The sequence below is a fragment of the Thalassophryne amazonica genome, chromosome 18 (genome assembly GCF_902500255.1).
Source record: "Thalassophryne amazonica chromosome 18, fThaAma1.1, whole genome shotgun sequence".
Taxonomy (NCBI): domain Eukaryota; kingdom Metazoa; phylum Chordata; class Actinopteri; order Batrachoidiformes; family Batrachoididae; genus Thalassophryne; species Thalassophryne amazonica.
Window position 1 is genome coordinate 199,990 of NC_047120.1, and position 15,460 is coordinate 215,449.

General features: G+C 40.1%; 1 protein-coding gene across 1 annotated transcript in view; it reads right to left on the reverse strand.

The window, feature by feature from the left end:
• Nucleotides 1–15,460, reverse strand: part of LOC117531541 (bromodomain-containing protein DDB_G0280777-like) — a 483,227-nt gene that overhangs the window by 28,125 nt on the left and 439,642 nt on the right. The gene's annotated exons all lie outside the window — the stretch shown is intronic.

Here is a 15,460-nt window from a genome sequence, read left to right on the forward strand (position 1 = left end):
ATTGTGAAATCCGAGGAAAATTTGCAGGGGGTCTAGGGGGCATAGGCCCCCCAGGAGCCGGGGTCTCGGGCCCCATGGGATCCCAGAAACCAAATTAATTTTTTATTTAATGATACATTTTCAGCATCTCCTGGAACAAAAAAAAAAAAATCTCAAAATTAGTGCATATTTAAATGATCCTATATTCAACCTTTCATTTGAACCGTCAATGATCATGTTGAAATAACAGAACATGATGTGGAAGTAGGACCTGGAATGATTTTTGGATTATAAAATAGTAGACAATATGACAACTGTGATTGATAACTTATTAGAATGTATAACTATTGAAATATGTGAAGAAAAAAGCAAAAATGTATTAGTCAGCTGTATATATAGAGCACCAGGATCTAGTATTGAAACATTCACTGACTGTATGGGAAAAATGTTCTCAAAAACTAATCAAAAAACTGTGTTCATTTGTGGTGACTTAAATATTGATCTGCTCAATCCAAATAAGCATAAAATAACAGATGAATTTATCAGTATAATGTACAGTATGAGTTTATATCCAAAAATCACCAGGCCAAGCAGAATTACGTCCCATAGTGCTACCTTAATTGATAATATATTCAGCAATGATATTGAGAATAACACTGTGAGTGGATTATTAATCAATGACATTAGTGATCATCTACCAGTTTTCATCGTTTATAATAGAAACCATCGGCAGAATCAGCCAGAGGAGAAAATAAAATACAGGCGAGTGCGGACAGAGGAAAACATGAACACACTAAAGAAGGATTTACAGGAGCAAAACTGGGAAAAGGTATACAGTGAAAGTGATGTTGATAGTGCATATGAAACTTTTTTACAAATATTTACATCATTATATGATAAAAATTGTCCAATTAAACAAGACTACAGAAAACAAAAAATCCAAGCTCGACCATGGATGACGAAAGGGTTCCGAAATGCATGTAATAAGAAAAATACACTGTATAGAGAATTCATAAAACTAAAGAGGCAGAAAATAGATATAAGAAATACAAAAATAGATTAACTAATATTATACGGGTATGTAGGAAGGAATATTATAGTAACATATTATATAATAACAAAAACAATATTAAAGGAATATGGGATATATTAAATAGCATTATCAAAAATGGTAATAAAAAACAGAGTTACCCTCAGTATTTCATTGATAATAATGTCAAGAAGGAAAATAAGGATGAGGTAGTCAACGGTTTTAATAGTTTTTTTTGTAAATATTGGACCAAGCTTGGCAGAAAAAATTCCCAATTCCCAACCTGAGGATTGGGATAATAATCTCATAGAAAGAAATCCCTGTTCAATGTTCCTCACAGCAGTGGATGGAAAAGAAATTATAGACATTGTGAATAATTGTAAATATAAAACATCTACCGATTTAAATGAAATTGATATGGTGGTGGTAAAACAGGTCATTGAATGGATTGTAGAACCATTAACATACATCTGTAACTTATCATTTCAAACAGGCAAATTTCCCAATCAAATGAAAATAGCTAAGGTTGTGCCGCTGTATAAGGCTGGGGATAGACACCACTTCACAAATTATAGGCCTGTTTCTTTGCTTCCACAATTTTCCAAATTATTAGAAAAGTTATTCAATAATAGATTAGACAAATTCATAAATAAACATAAATTACTTACTGATAGTCAATATGGATTCAGAGCACATAGTTCAACATCACTTGCATTAATAGAATCAGTTGAGGAGATTACAAACGCCATAGACCACAAATTACATTCAGTTGGAATATTTATAGACCTTAAAAAGGCTTTTGATACAGTCAATCATGACATACTAATCAGTAAACTTGAACAGTATGGGATTAGGGGGTTGGTGTTGCACTGGGTGAGAAGCTACTTAAGTAACAGAAAACAGTTTGTGAAGTTGGGGGAATATACATCATCATGCTTGGACAATGCTTGTGGCGTCCCACAGGGGTCAGTATTGGGTCCAAACTGTTTCTAATTTATATTGTCAATGATATTGTCAATGTTTCCAAAATATTAAAATTAGTATTATTTGCAGATGACAAGCATTTTTTGTTCAGGGGGGGATTTGCAGGAGTTACTGAGGAGGATCAGTATAGAAACGGGAAAATTGAAAATATGGTCTGTCAAATATGGTTTGACAGAAACAAATTATTATTAAACTTAAGTAAAACAAAATACATGTTATTTGGCTATTGTAATACAGACATACAGGTTCAGTTACAAGTCGAGGGGGTAGATATTGAAAGGGTACATGAAAATAAGTTTCTGGGGATGATAATAGATGATAAGATAAACTGGAAGACTCATAAAACATATACAAAGTAAACTGTCAAGAAGCATTTCAGTTCTAAACAAAGCGAAACATATTCTGGACCACAACTCACTCCGCATTCTTTACTGCTCACTGGTTTTACCATATTTACAGTACTGTGCAGAGGTATGGGGTAATATTTATAAAAGGTACAACACAATCACTATCAGTAATGCAGAAACGAGCTATAAGAATTATTCATAATACTGGCTATAGAGATCATACAAATCCACTATTTTTACAATCCACATTCTTAAAATTCACAGACTTGGCTCATTTTCAAACAGTACAAATCGTGTATAAAGCAATAAACAATTTACTTCCAGCAAATATTAAAAATATGTTTTTTAACAGATCAGGGGATTGCAGTCTGAGGGGGAAATTTAATTTAAAGCATCAGTGGGCACGAACAACATTAAAAGGTTTCTGTATTTCTGTCTGTGGGGTGAGGATGTGGAACAGAGAGTGGGGCTCAAGCAATGTCCAAGCATGAACCAGTTCAAACAGCGGTACAAAAATATGTTTTTTTCTAGGTATAGGGAGGAGGAAGGGTAATGGGGGTTAGGGTGTTTTTGTTTTTTGCTTCGGCTTGTAAATATATAGTATTTTGTATGTACGAGGGCTGTCCGTAAAGTATAGGTCCTTTTTATTTTTTTCAAAAACTATATGGATTTCATTCATATGTTTTTACGTCAGACATGCTTGAACCCTCGTGCGCATGCGTGAGTTTTTCAATGCCTGTCGGTGACGTCATTCGCCTGTGAGCACTCCTTGTGGGAGGAGTCGTCCAGCCCCTCGTCGGAATTCCTTTGTCTGAGAAGTTGCTGAGAGACTGGCGCTTTGTTTGATCAAAATTTTTTCTAAACCTGTGAGACACATCGAAGTGGACATGGTTCGAAAAATTAAGCTGGTTTTCAGTGAAAATTTTAACAGCTGATGAGAGATTTTGAGGTGATTCTGTCGCTTTAAGGACTTTTCACGGTGCGAGACGTCGTGCAGCGCTCTCAGGCAGCGTCATCAGACTGTTTCAAGCTTAAAACCTCCACATTTCAGGCTCTATTGATCCAGGACGTCGTGAGAGAACAGAGAAGTTTCAGAAGAAGTTGGTTTCAGCATTTTATCCGGATATTCCACTGTTAAAGGAGATTTTTTTAATGAAAGACGTGCGGACGGGTCCGCGCGTCGGGACGCAGCCGACGCGGCGCGGCGGCACAGGAAAAAACACTCCGTGTTGATAACCATTTGTAAAATCCAGGCGGCTTTTGATGGCTTTCAGTGGAGTGAGTATATGAGAAATTGTTTATCAGCTGGAGATGTTCCAACTTGTCCTCAAGGCTTCCAACAGAGGTGTTTTCCTGTGGCGGAGCGTCGCGGCGGCTGCGAGCCGACGCTGCAATCCGCCTGCACGTCTTTCATTAAAAAAAATCTCCTTTAACAGTGGAATATCCGGATAAAATGCTGAAACCGACTTCTTCTGAAACTTCTCTGTTCTCTCACGACGTCCTGGATCAATAAAGCCTGAAATGTGGAGGTTTTAAGCTTGAAACAGGCTGATGACGCCGCCTAAGAGCGCTGCGCGACATCTCGCACCGTGAAAAGTCCTTAAAGCCACAGAATCACCTCAAAATCTCTCATCAGCTGTTAAAATTTTCACTGAAGACCAGCTTAATTTTTCGAACCATGTCCACTTCGATGTGTCTCACAGGTTTAGAAAAAATTTTGATCAAACAAAGCGCCAGTCTCTCAGCAACTTCTCAGACAAAGGAATTCCGACGAGGGGCTGGACGACTCCTCCCACAAGGAATGCTCACAGGCGAATGACGTCACCGACAGGCGTGGAAAAACTCACGCATGCGCACGAGGGTTCAAGCATGTCTGACGTAAAAACATATGAATGAAATCCATATAGTTTTAGAAAAAAATAAAAAGGACCTATACTTTACGGACAGCCCTCGTAAGTAGGTATGTGTAGGTGTATATTTATGTTTGTGTGTATATATATGTATATATATATATATATATATATTGATATCGGTTTAGGTGTGTAGGAATCTATGTGTATATGTGGCAAAGGGTATTACTGGTTGTGGGGAAGAAGGGGTAGGGATAAATAAGCTGATGCTTCACCCTACCCCTTTTCGGACATGTTGGGTACACAGTAGGAACTTTTTTGTTGTTGTCTTTACTGATCTATCTTGTAATTGCTGTTGTATCAAATGTTCGAAATAAACAGTTTTCATCATTTTTCTTTTAACTGTAAACCAAATTATGCATTAACTCAGAACAATTAAACTACATGAAATTCATGAAGACTGAAAAGACTGTTACAGCATTTCAAAAACCACAGCTAAAGCTTGTAGAATATTTTGAAAATCATGGTAAAATATCAATAACATAACTTTATAGTAAAAAAAGCCACATATTCTTGTGTGAATTCCTGTAAATCCACTCAAAGCCAGTGTCTTTTTCCCATGAAAGAAGTCTACATTAATAAAAACTCATTTACTTTCTTGTGTAAATTCATGTAAATCCATTCAAAGCCAGTCTTTTTTTCCAAGGAAAGAAACTCTAAATTAATGAAAAAAAGTCACAATCTTGTCTAAAATCCTGTTTGAACAGCATAATGTTTATTTTCCAGAGAGAGAAAATTCTTACCGTGTTTCCTAAGTGCACAGTTTCTATGAAGGCTCTCAGTTGTCCAGGTGGTTTCCATACAAGAGTCAAGACAGAAGTCAGATGACCAGAGTAAGAATTTTAGCTGAGGAAGCTTCTGCGATTTGAAGTGAAACGTCTTCGCGTCAAGCAACCCAGTCCAGTCGAAGATTCAAGCTTCTCTACTAAGTGCACAGTTCACTTTTCCGGTTTCTTTTATCTTTCAAGAGTGTTGAGTTTGGGGCAACTGTTTGTTGTGATTTGGCGCTATATAAAAAAATTGATTGATTGATTGATTGATGAAACCAGCGACAATTCGACAGATTCTTGTCCTTATCAGAGTTTTTCAAACCGTTTTTCTCCCCATCTTCTCTCTGTCCGACGTCGGTCCGCGACAGAGACATGCTGCACAATTCTTATTTTAAAAACTTTAGAGCTCGAAAAGTTTGCGATGTCCACATGCTATATTTAGCTTAAGCTGCGCACAAGAGTGACACACCGTCGCCGCAGCAACCAACCAGTCCTGCTTTACGACATCTGTCACAACAGCCAGGCTTTGAGAGAGGGATTTTTCTCCTCAAAACTCTGCGGATCTGAGGACACTGATTTGTATCTGTAACACACAGATCAGGGTCCATGAACTTATAACACTTGCACGATGTCGTTAAAAAAAAACAAAAAAAACTCTGCGAGTGACATTTTAAAAACTCTAACGATCACAATTACAGAGTAAAACACTAACAACCCCCCCCCCATGATGAAATCTGCGGAATTTCACGGATCCGGAGTTTTCACAGCCCTGGGAGGGCTCTGTCTTGTCCACCCCAACTCTGTCTTTGTCCCTCTCCCTCCCTCTGAGGATGTGTGGCAGGAGTTCTTTGATGTGATCTTATGAGGATGATACATGATCAGCGAGGAAATATAATGACATGCTTTCATCAAATCAAATCTGGGGATCAACATATACAACCTATATACAACCTTTATTTATTTTGCAGAAAAGAGCTTTAAAAGTGATTAGTAACAGTGGTTTTAGAGATTCATCTAATCCATTGTTTATTAAGTATAGGGTACTTAAATTTCATGATTTAGTTGATTTGAAAATATTACAAACGATGTACCAAGTTAATAAAAATACTTTACCAACAAACATTCAAAATATGTTTGAAAAAAGAGTAAGTAGTTATAAATTGAAAGGAATAGAAGTCTTTAAAAAACCAAGATTTAGAACCAAAGTAAAGGAAAGGAGTATTGCAGTAAATGGTGTCAAATTATGGAACAATCTTAATAAAGAAATTAAAGAATTAAGGTCGCTTAAATTATTTAAAAAACATATTAAATTAGATGTATTAAGTAAGTATGAAACTATGAAGTAAGTCAGTGGGCTGCAAGAAAGTCAAAAAAAAAAAAAAAAAGTAAACTGTTAATAATGTTTGGAGTGTCTTAAGTTTAAATGTAACCTGTCAGTGATGTAATCTATTAATTAATGGTCATAATTATGAAATGGGTCAGTGGTATGTGACAAGTTAAAGAAATGCAATCTGTTAAATAATGTTGACTATGATGCTGTATATTGAAAGATTGTATTGTTAAAAGGGGCAGAAATCATAAGACTTGTTCTTCTTTCTGCTCCTTTTCATTCTGGTATTGTGGTGCTTTTGTTTTTTTGCTTTTCTGTTTTTCTTTTAAATGAATGAAATAAATATTAAAGAAAAAAGAAAAAAAAAAAAAAAATGGCACTCTGCTCAAATTGAGCTCCAACAGCATTCATATGTGTGTGTAAACCGAGAAAATCCTTCTGCTACATGCCGTGCCATGGAAATATGATGACATCTGTCCATCAGAGCCAAAACGCAGGAGACGGAGAATGCACCTTTGCCAGATCAATGTGCAGGTCCACCTTGGATATGCTGAGGAGACACCGAGTTGGGGGAAAAACAACAAGGAAACAGCCAAAGGGATTTACAATGTTATTGGCGCATAAACCAAATCAAAGGATGCACATCCCTGAAGTGCTGCGGGACATCGCTGCATAACAGAAGAGGCTGTTCCAGCTCGTGGATGAGCACTGTGCGAAGATCTAGCAGCCAAAAACAAAGGGATCATATAAACGGGTGATTATATATCCAGCTGGGATGTCATTCTGCAAGCCAGTGAGTGTGCTGTAGGCTTTATTAATATTATTACTATTATTTTTAATTACAACAGGAAGTTGAGGACTTTACAGAGCACATCAACTCGTTGGACTCTAATATCAAGTTCACACGTGAGGATGCCAGAAACAACCATTTAGCCTTCTTGGACTGTGATGTTATGATTGGAGAGAACAGGCAGCTCCAGACAGGGGTTTACAGAAAACCCACTCACACTGACCAATATCTGCTCTTTGGCTCAAACCACCCCCTTGAACACAAGCTCAGGGTGATCAGGACTCTTCAACACAGAGCCCTACAGGTGCCCACGACTACAGAGGGAAGGACTAAAGAACAACAACTTGTGCGGAAAGCCCTCACAATATGTGGGTACCCACGATGGTCCCTGGATAAAGTGCAGAAGTACCAAAGAACAAGGAGACAAGAAGAAGCAGAGAGAAGAAATGGTTTGTAAGAGGAGTGAAGGAGGCATTGTATGTGAAACTGTTGAAACCCAGCCTTAACTGGGAAGGGGGTCTGAGACACGCTTTGTCCCCTGTTTACAATGGGGTACTCAGGTCAAAGCAGTTTCAGTCTTTTGTTCACGGTAATGAGTCATTCACGTCATCAGGAGACCTGTCAGGAGAGCCATCAGGAGAGGCACCAGCTCCATCATTAGGAGGGACAGCTGCCCTGTCATTAGGAGGGTGCTAATTAGAGCACAATAGGTGATAATTAAAGCTATTGTTTAGTCAATAGCAATCTGCCAATCGGTAGGAGGTGCTGGTTAGGTTTAAAACTCCAGCTTTTGTGGCTTCTGTTTGTTCTTCTCTACAAGAGTCAAAACAGAAGTCAGACTACCATAGCAAGAATTTTAGCTGAGGAAGCTTCTGCGATTTGAAGTGAAACGTCCTCACATTAAGCAACCCAGTCCAGTCGAATAGTCAAGCTTCTCTACTATGGAAACCACCTGGACAACTGAGAGCCTTCACAGAAATCGAAAACATGGTGCAACTCCGACTCGAACCACTTGGCTGTCAGTAGCCTGTAAAAATCTAGAAATTAATGGGACAATTAAGATAATGGTTCCAAAGCTGACACCACTTCCTCCTCCTTCTTGTCCAATGTTGGCACGCCGGGAAGTTCCTGGTTTTTCAGTGGCGTGCAATTCAAAATCCAAATATTTATCTCTTCAAGAACTGCGGACCAGGAAAGGATGAATTTCAAACTGTTGTTTAATTTTAGTCTTAAATATTCATGAAAACATGGCATTACATGTCAATTACACTTTAAGTCAAAGAAACATTAAATATCAGTTGTTTGTGCATGTGTTGTACAAATAAATGTTAACTTTGTTCATAGATTTACATTTGTTCACGTTGCTTTTTTTCCTCCAGAAGTAAAAAGTAAGTAAGACCCTTCGGCTGCTCCCTTGTTTGCACTCGGGGTCACCACAGCAAATCCAAGGTGGATCTGCATGTTGATTTGGCACAAGTTTTACCCCGGATGCCCTTCCTGATGCAACTCCACATTACATGGATAAATGTGGCAGCGGCGGGAATTGAACCGGGAACCTTCTGTACTGAAACCACTTGGACACCGCCCCTGCAGGCTTTTTCCCCACTAAGTCTGCTTTTTTTTTCCGGGTCTTCCCGAATGTCCGAGGGTTCTGCACGCGCCATACGGGCACACTGTCGAGAGCGCGCGTCTCTGTGAACACGCTTCCTTTTGTTCCTTTGAAAAATATTCTTCCGATTAAAGGACTGTTTTCTTTAAAGCGCGTTTTACAGCTGACCTTACGGCCACGAGCCACTGCAGTGAACATATTAGAAACAACTCATACATTTAGAACAGAAATAAAGTTAACTCTGATCTGTTTAGCTGCTATGCTAACCAGCTGCAAACTAGCCCTGCTGCTAACGTTCTGCTAAACTCGTCTGTTAATGAGTCCTAAGCATCTATTAGCGTCCTTTGGCTCATGTACAAATAAAGTGTGTTACCTGCTGAAATACTCCGCTTCACGGACAGGAACAAATGAGGAGAATAAAAGATTAATTTTAAATGTTGCAGAAGAACAGACGTCAGCAAGCAGACTGTCACCTCCGTTCAAGCAGCACAGTGATTGGCTCAGACACATCAGCCAATCAGAACGTCACGTCTTGGAGGAGTCCAACACAGTCAACATTTTTCTGTTGAAAAGATTAAAATACTCCAAAGTGGTTTTTTTTCACCGTCTATTTGTAGACGTTGATTAAATGTTGGTCTTTCGACCATGTTTAACGCTGATGTTATTTTTAGACTCTTGACTGACTGATCCCAGCTAACAGCGCATTGGGGCTGCCCAGATCGACGCCTGACCTAAATAACAAAACACAGACACAACTAGTGATGTTAAGCTCGAGTCAGGCTGCTCGACACAGCATCGAGCTTTGTGAACCAGAAGTGTTGGTGAGCAGCGTTTCGAGCACGCCCCCATCACGTGACCACTGCGAGCGAGGCCTCGTTACGTCACACCACGTGTCGAGCTTCGCGGGAAAGTCGAATAATCTGGGCGTGTCAATACGACCCGCCAAGTATTTAAATGAGATCTGAATCGCGGCACAAACTGTGGGTTTGTGAGAGGAGGAGACTGCTAGCGACAGTGTTACTGCCAATTACTACGTGACAGGGACAGCATTAGTTTATATTTAGGTCTAGTTTAGAGTTCATTTAGTATAGTTAGTTACATACACGTAGGACCTAACATAGACAGACACACACCAAACACAACAGGCATTTATTCATATACAACATTTATCCACACAGTACATGAACACAAGTTATAGGTTAGACTATATATTCATAGGTAGATCAGAGACTGAGCTGAGTGACTGAAGAGCTGTGATTTTGGCGAGCGGGTCTTCTCCAAAGCTGGAGAGGTGGTGAGGCAGAAGAGGAGCCGATTAAAGCCCAGCACTGTTGAAATGATTCTTTTTTTGAATAAAAATTGTTGATAGTTGCACAATCACCGTCTCCTATCCCCTCTATTCTAATTTACAAATTACAGTATCATAAGCACGTCTTTCTCACTTTTCCCGTCACATTCCATCCAAATATTGTTTGAGGACTGATGAATCTACATATAGTCTACAATAAAGGTTTTCATAACCAGTATGTACATCTGTAAGGACTATTTATTACATTAAGAAAGACACAATAATGAAGATGACATTTTTTATTAGTATTTTTCAAGGACAAACCACATCAGTCATGAGTTACTGCAAACATTTGTCAGGGCACTCGCTCAGGGTAATTCGCAAAACAATCCAGCAGATGTCACCCTTCAAACTGTATCAAACGCCTCGAAGCAGTGTGTCGATTTTCAGCCAGTTGTGTTGAAGTGGCTCATTGGTTCATGAGGCCTCGAAATTGCCATCACTAGATACAACAGCTAAAGTAAATTTACAAAAGAACAGATTTGCAGTGATCTCAAAAATGACTCAGGCGACTGGCAAAAAAAGCAGAAATCCGCCAAAAAGCCGATATTTTTCATCCCTGCATCTCAATACGTAAATAAACGAAGTGCTACTCAACTAATGCAATATTTAAAATAAAATACGAGTATTAGTATCAGTGGCGGTTTGTCAATGGGGAGCGCTAGGGCGCCACCCCTCTGAAATTTGACAGAGGAAAATCGACGTAAACATAGCAAAAATTAATATTTAACAAAATGAAATAAGCATTTAGTTTTACCAGAAAATGACAGCCTGTCAGCACCTGTCATTATTTAATAAAAGGGGTTTCACAATGTATGGATTAATACCAAGCGGAGCGGCACAAAGCTCGCTCTATGGTAGACGGAGACACAAACTGGAAATTACACAAAAATACAGCCGCAGTAGATAAAAAGCCATAAACCAGACAACATTGTCGTAAAAAGCCACGAACGGCAAACGAACATAGACATCATAAAGAGGAGTACACACCGCATTGGTTGCTGAGGCGCAAGAAATGCGGCCGCCATCTTGGACCAGTCTTCGTAGTGATTCTATCACAAGACACAGTGAAGGTTTGATTTTATAATCCTGGTGCAAATGAGACAATGCCAACCTCCTATATACACCGCAGTGGTGTGAATAATGCCCTATGTTGTTCTTCTTTACACCACGGGGATGTAAATAAAGGTGTATCCTTACAATTACACCAAATTAACAAATACGAGGTCTCTTAGATAATAAACCGACCCTTTTATTATTTTTTTTAACTATATGGATTTGAATGACATGCGATTACACCAATCATGCTTGAACCCTCGTGCGCATGCGTGAGTTTTTTCACGCGTGTTGGTGACGTCATTTCCCTGTGGGCAGGCCTTGAGTGAGATGTGGTCCCGCCCTCTCGGCTGAATTCCTTTGTTTCACACGCTGCTCGAGACGGCGCGCGTTGCTTTATCAAAAATTTTTCTGGACCTGTGAGGAATATCCGAGTGGACACTATTCGAGAAATTAAGCTGGTTTTCTGTGAAAAGTTTAACGGCTGATGAGAGATTATGGGGTGTTTCTGTCGGTGTAAGGACTTCCCACGGAGCGGGACGTCCTGCAGCGCTTCCAGGCGCTGTCGTCGGCCTGTTTCGAGCTGAAAACATCCTAATTTAAGGCTGAATTCACCCAGGACATCGTGAGAGAACAGAGAAGATTCAGAAGAGGCCGGCATGAGGAATTTATGCGGACATTCCACTGTTTAAGGACATTTTTGTAATGAAAGACGTACGCGCAAATTCGCCGAGTCGTTTCCGTGACGACTCGGCAAATCTGTGTGCGCCGCGACAGGAAAAACACCTCCGTGTTGAAAACCATTTGTAGAATTCAGGCGGCTTTTAATGGCTTTCAACAAGTGAGTAACTGAGAAATTGTTTAACAGCTTGGGCATGTTCCAACTTGCCCGTTAAGATTTCCAACGGAGGTGTTTTTCCTGCCGCGACCCCCCGCGGTCGGGTCCAGCCCGACATGCGACTCTGCCCGCACGTTCTTTCATTACAAAATGACCGTTAACAATGGAATGTCCGAATAAACTCCTCATGCCGACTTCTTCTGAAAGTTCTCTGTTCTCTGACGACTTACTGCGTCAACAGAGCCTGAAATGTGGAAGTTTTCAACTTGAAACGGTGAGACGCTGCCGCCTCGAAGCGCAGATCGCCGTCAGGCGCCATGGACCGTCCTTAAAGCGACACTACCAGACCAAAATCTCTCATCAGCCGTTAAAATTTTACCGAAAACCAGCTGAATTTATTGAATGGTGTCCACTCAGTTGTGCCTTACAGTTTTTGAAAAAAATTTTATCAAACAAAGCAAGTCTCTGAGCCATTCCTAAACAATGAAAAAAATCGACGAGCGGGTGGACGACTCCTCACTCAAAGACTGCCCACAGGCGAATGACGTAACCGACAGGCGTGAAAAAACTCTCGCATGCCCACGAGGGTTCAAGCATGTCTGATGTAATCACACGTGATTCAAATCCATATGGTTTTTGAAAAAAATAATAAGGTCGGATACTTTTCTAATAGACCTCGTACAGCCAATATCTGAGGGCTGTTCCATTAAAAATTTATTTGGGGGGAACTGACCATTACTTGTGCTGTGCTGTGCGATTTACTGTTGTGCACTTCAGGGCCACCGTAAGGGGGTGTCAAGTGCGCAATAATTAACTAAACATACATCTTGTGTTTCACCTTCACAATTATTTTATTGTTTTGGAAATCACACAAAAGTCACATTACTTTGGAACTGGAAATGTCCACAAAAACAAAAAACAACTTTGGTTCCTCTTCGTTGACCATATGTTCCTCTTCTCATGAAACATTAAAAAAAAATGAAATACACAGTTTAGTTTCATTCACTGTCTATAAATGACACAAGTGAAAGGCTCTGACTTCTTCATTGTCTGCACATGTCCACAGCACCAGTGACACCATCTGTGTCAGGAGTCACATTCCACCCAGTTTGAATGTCCTGTAGGATTCTCACAGAATGACAAATCACACATCAAATTTTCTGGATTCTACTAGGAGTCGATGCAGAACATAGTTCCTGAAAGTCACAGCATGTGTCTGCTTCATCACACATGGACGACCACCTGCAAGGAGGACCTCAGCATTCTGAAAAAGCATTAAAAAAAAATTATTGCATACAATACTTCACAATGTTTTGAAACTGTAATTAAAAAATGCAACCATTAGTCAGGTTATTAAATAATCAACCATTTGCTCATTCTTTCTATGCAAATAATCTATCAGAACATACTTTGTCACATGTATTGCTACACTCAACAAAAATATAAATGCAACACTTTTGGTTTTGCTCCCATTTTGTATGAGATGAACTCAAAGATCTAAAACTTTTTCCACATACACAATATCACCATTTCCCTCAAATATTGTTCACAAACCAGTCGAAATCTGTGATAGTGAGCACTTCTCCTTTGCTGAGATAATCCATCCCACCTCACAGGTGTGCTATATCAAGATGCTGATTAGACACCATGATTAGTGCACAGGTGTGCCTTAGACTGCCCACAATAAAAGGCCACTCTGAAAGGTGCAGTTTTGTTTTATTGGGGGGGATACCAGTCAGTATCTGGTGTGACCACCATTTGCCTCATGCAGTGCAACACATCTCCTTCGCATAGAGTTGATCAGGTTGTCAATTGTGGCCTGCGGAATGTTGGTCCACTCCTCTTCAATGGCTGTGCGAACTTGCTGGATATTGGCAGGAACTGGTACACGCTGTCGTATACGCCGGTCCAGAGCATCCCAAACATGCTCAATGGGTGACATGTCCGGTGAGTATGCCGGCCATGCAAGAACTGGGACATTTTCAGCTTCCAAGAATTGTGTACAGATCCTTGCAACATGGGGCCGTGCATTATCCTGCTGCAACATGAGGTGATGTTCTTGGATGTATGGCACAACAATGGACCTCAGGATCTCGTCACGGTATCTCTGTGCATTCAAAATGCCATCAATAAAATGCACCTGTGTTCTTCGTCCATAACAGACGCCTGCCCATACCATAACCCCACCGCCACCATGGGCCACTCGATCCACAACATTGACATCAGAAAACCGCTCACCCACACGACGCCACACACGCTGTCTGCCATCTGCCCTGAACAGTGTGAACCGGGATTCATCCGTGAAGAGAACACCTCTCCAACGTGCCAAACGCCAGCGAATGTGAGCATTTACCCACTCAAGTTGGTTATGACGACGAACTGGAGTCAGGTCGAGACCCCGATGAGGACGACGAGCATGCAGATGAGCTTCCCTGAGACGGTTTCTGACAGTTTGTGCAGAAATTCTTTGGTTATGCAAACCGATTGTTTCAGCAGCTGTCCAAGTGGCTGGTCTCAGACGATCTTGGAGGTGAACATGCTGGATGTGGAGGTCCTGGGCTGGTGTGGTTACACGTGGTCTGCGGTTGTGAGGCTGGTTGGATGTACTGCCAAATTCTCTGAAACGCCTTTGGAGACGGCTTATGGTAAAGAAATGAACATTCAATACACGAGCAACAGCTCTGGTTGACATTCCTGCTGTCAGCATGCCAATTACACGCTCCCTCAAATCTTGCGACATCTGTGGCATTGTTCTGTGTGATAAAACTGCACCTTTCAGAGTGGCCTTTTATTGTGGACAGTCTAAGGCACACCTGTGCACTAATCATGGTGTCTAATCAGCATCTTGATATGGCACACCTGTGAGGTGGGATGGATTATCTCAGCAAAGGAGAAGTGCTCACTATCACACATTTAGACTGGTTTGTGAACAATATTTGAGGGAAATGGTGATATTGTGTATGTGGAAAAAGTTTTAGATCTTTGAGTTCATCTCATACAAAATGGGAGCAAAACCAAAAGTGTTGCGTTTATTTTTTGAGTGTAAATCCAAAAATTATAAAAAAAAAAATTAAAAGACGGATGTTTTAACTAAAACTTTCTTGGAACTCTAATAAGTTGAGCAGTCCTTCACAAAATCCTCTGAAATACTATTAATTCTTCACAAGCCATTTTCCTGGTGCAAGATGAATTAAATTTTTAACCATGAGGAATTTGTCAATCCTCTTTCAAGGATATGGACATAATTCTGAGTCGAGTGAAGGATGGGATATATTTTTTTTCCAAACTATATATGTCCACAAAATGCACACATTTATTAATAAACACACCATCAGAACAAAAATGCCACAGCTGTTTGCATCATTCTGCCTTGAAGAGTTGTAATGGATTTCCTGCCATGGGATGGACTTCTTCTTGATGGTCTGGTCACGTTCTTCTGTGAAATTGCTGAAAGCAGAAAAATGTTAAA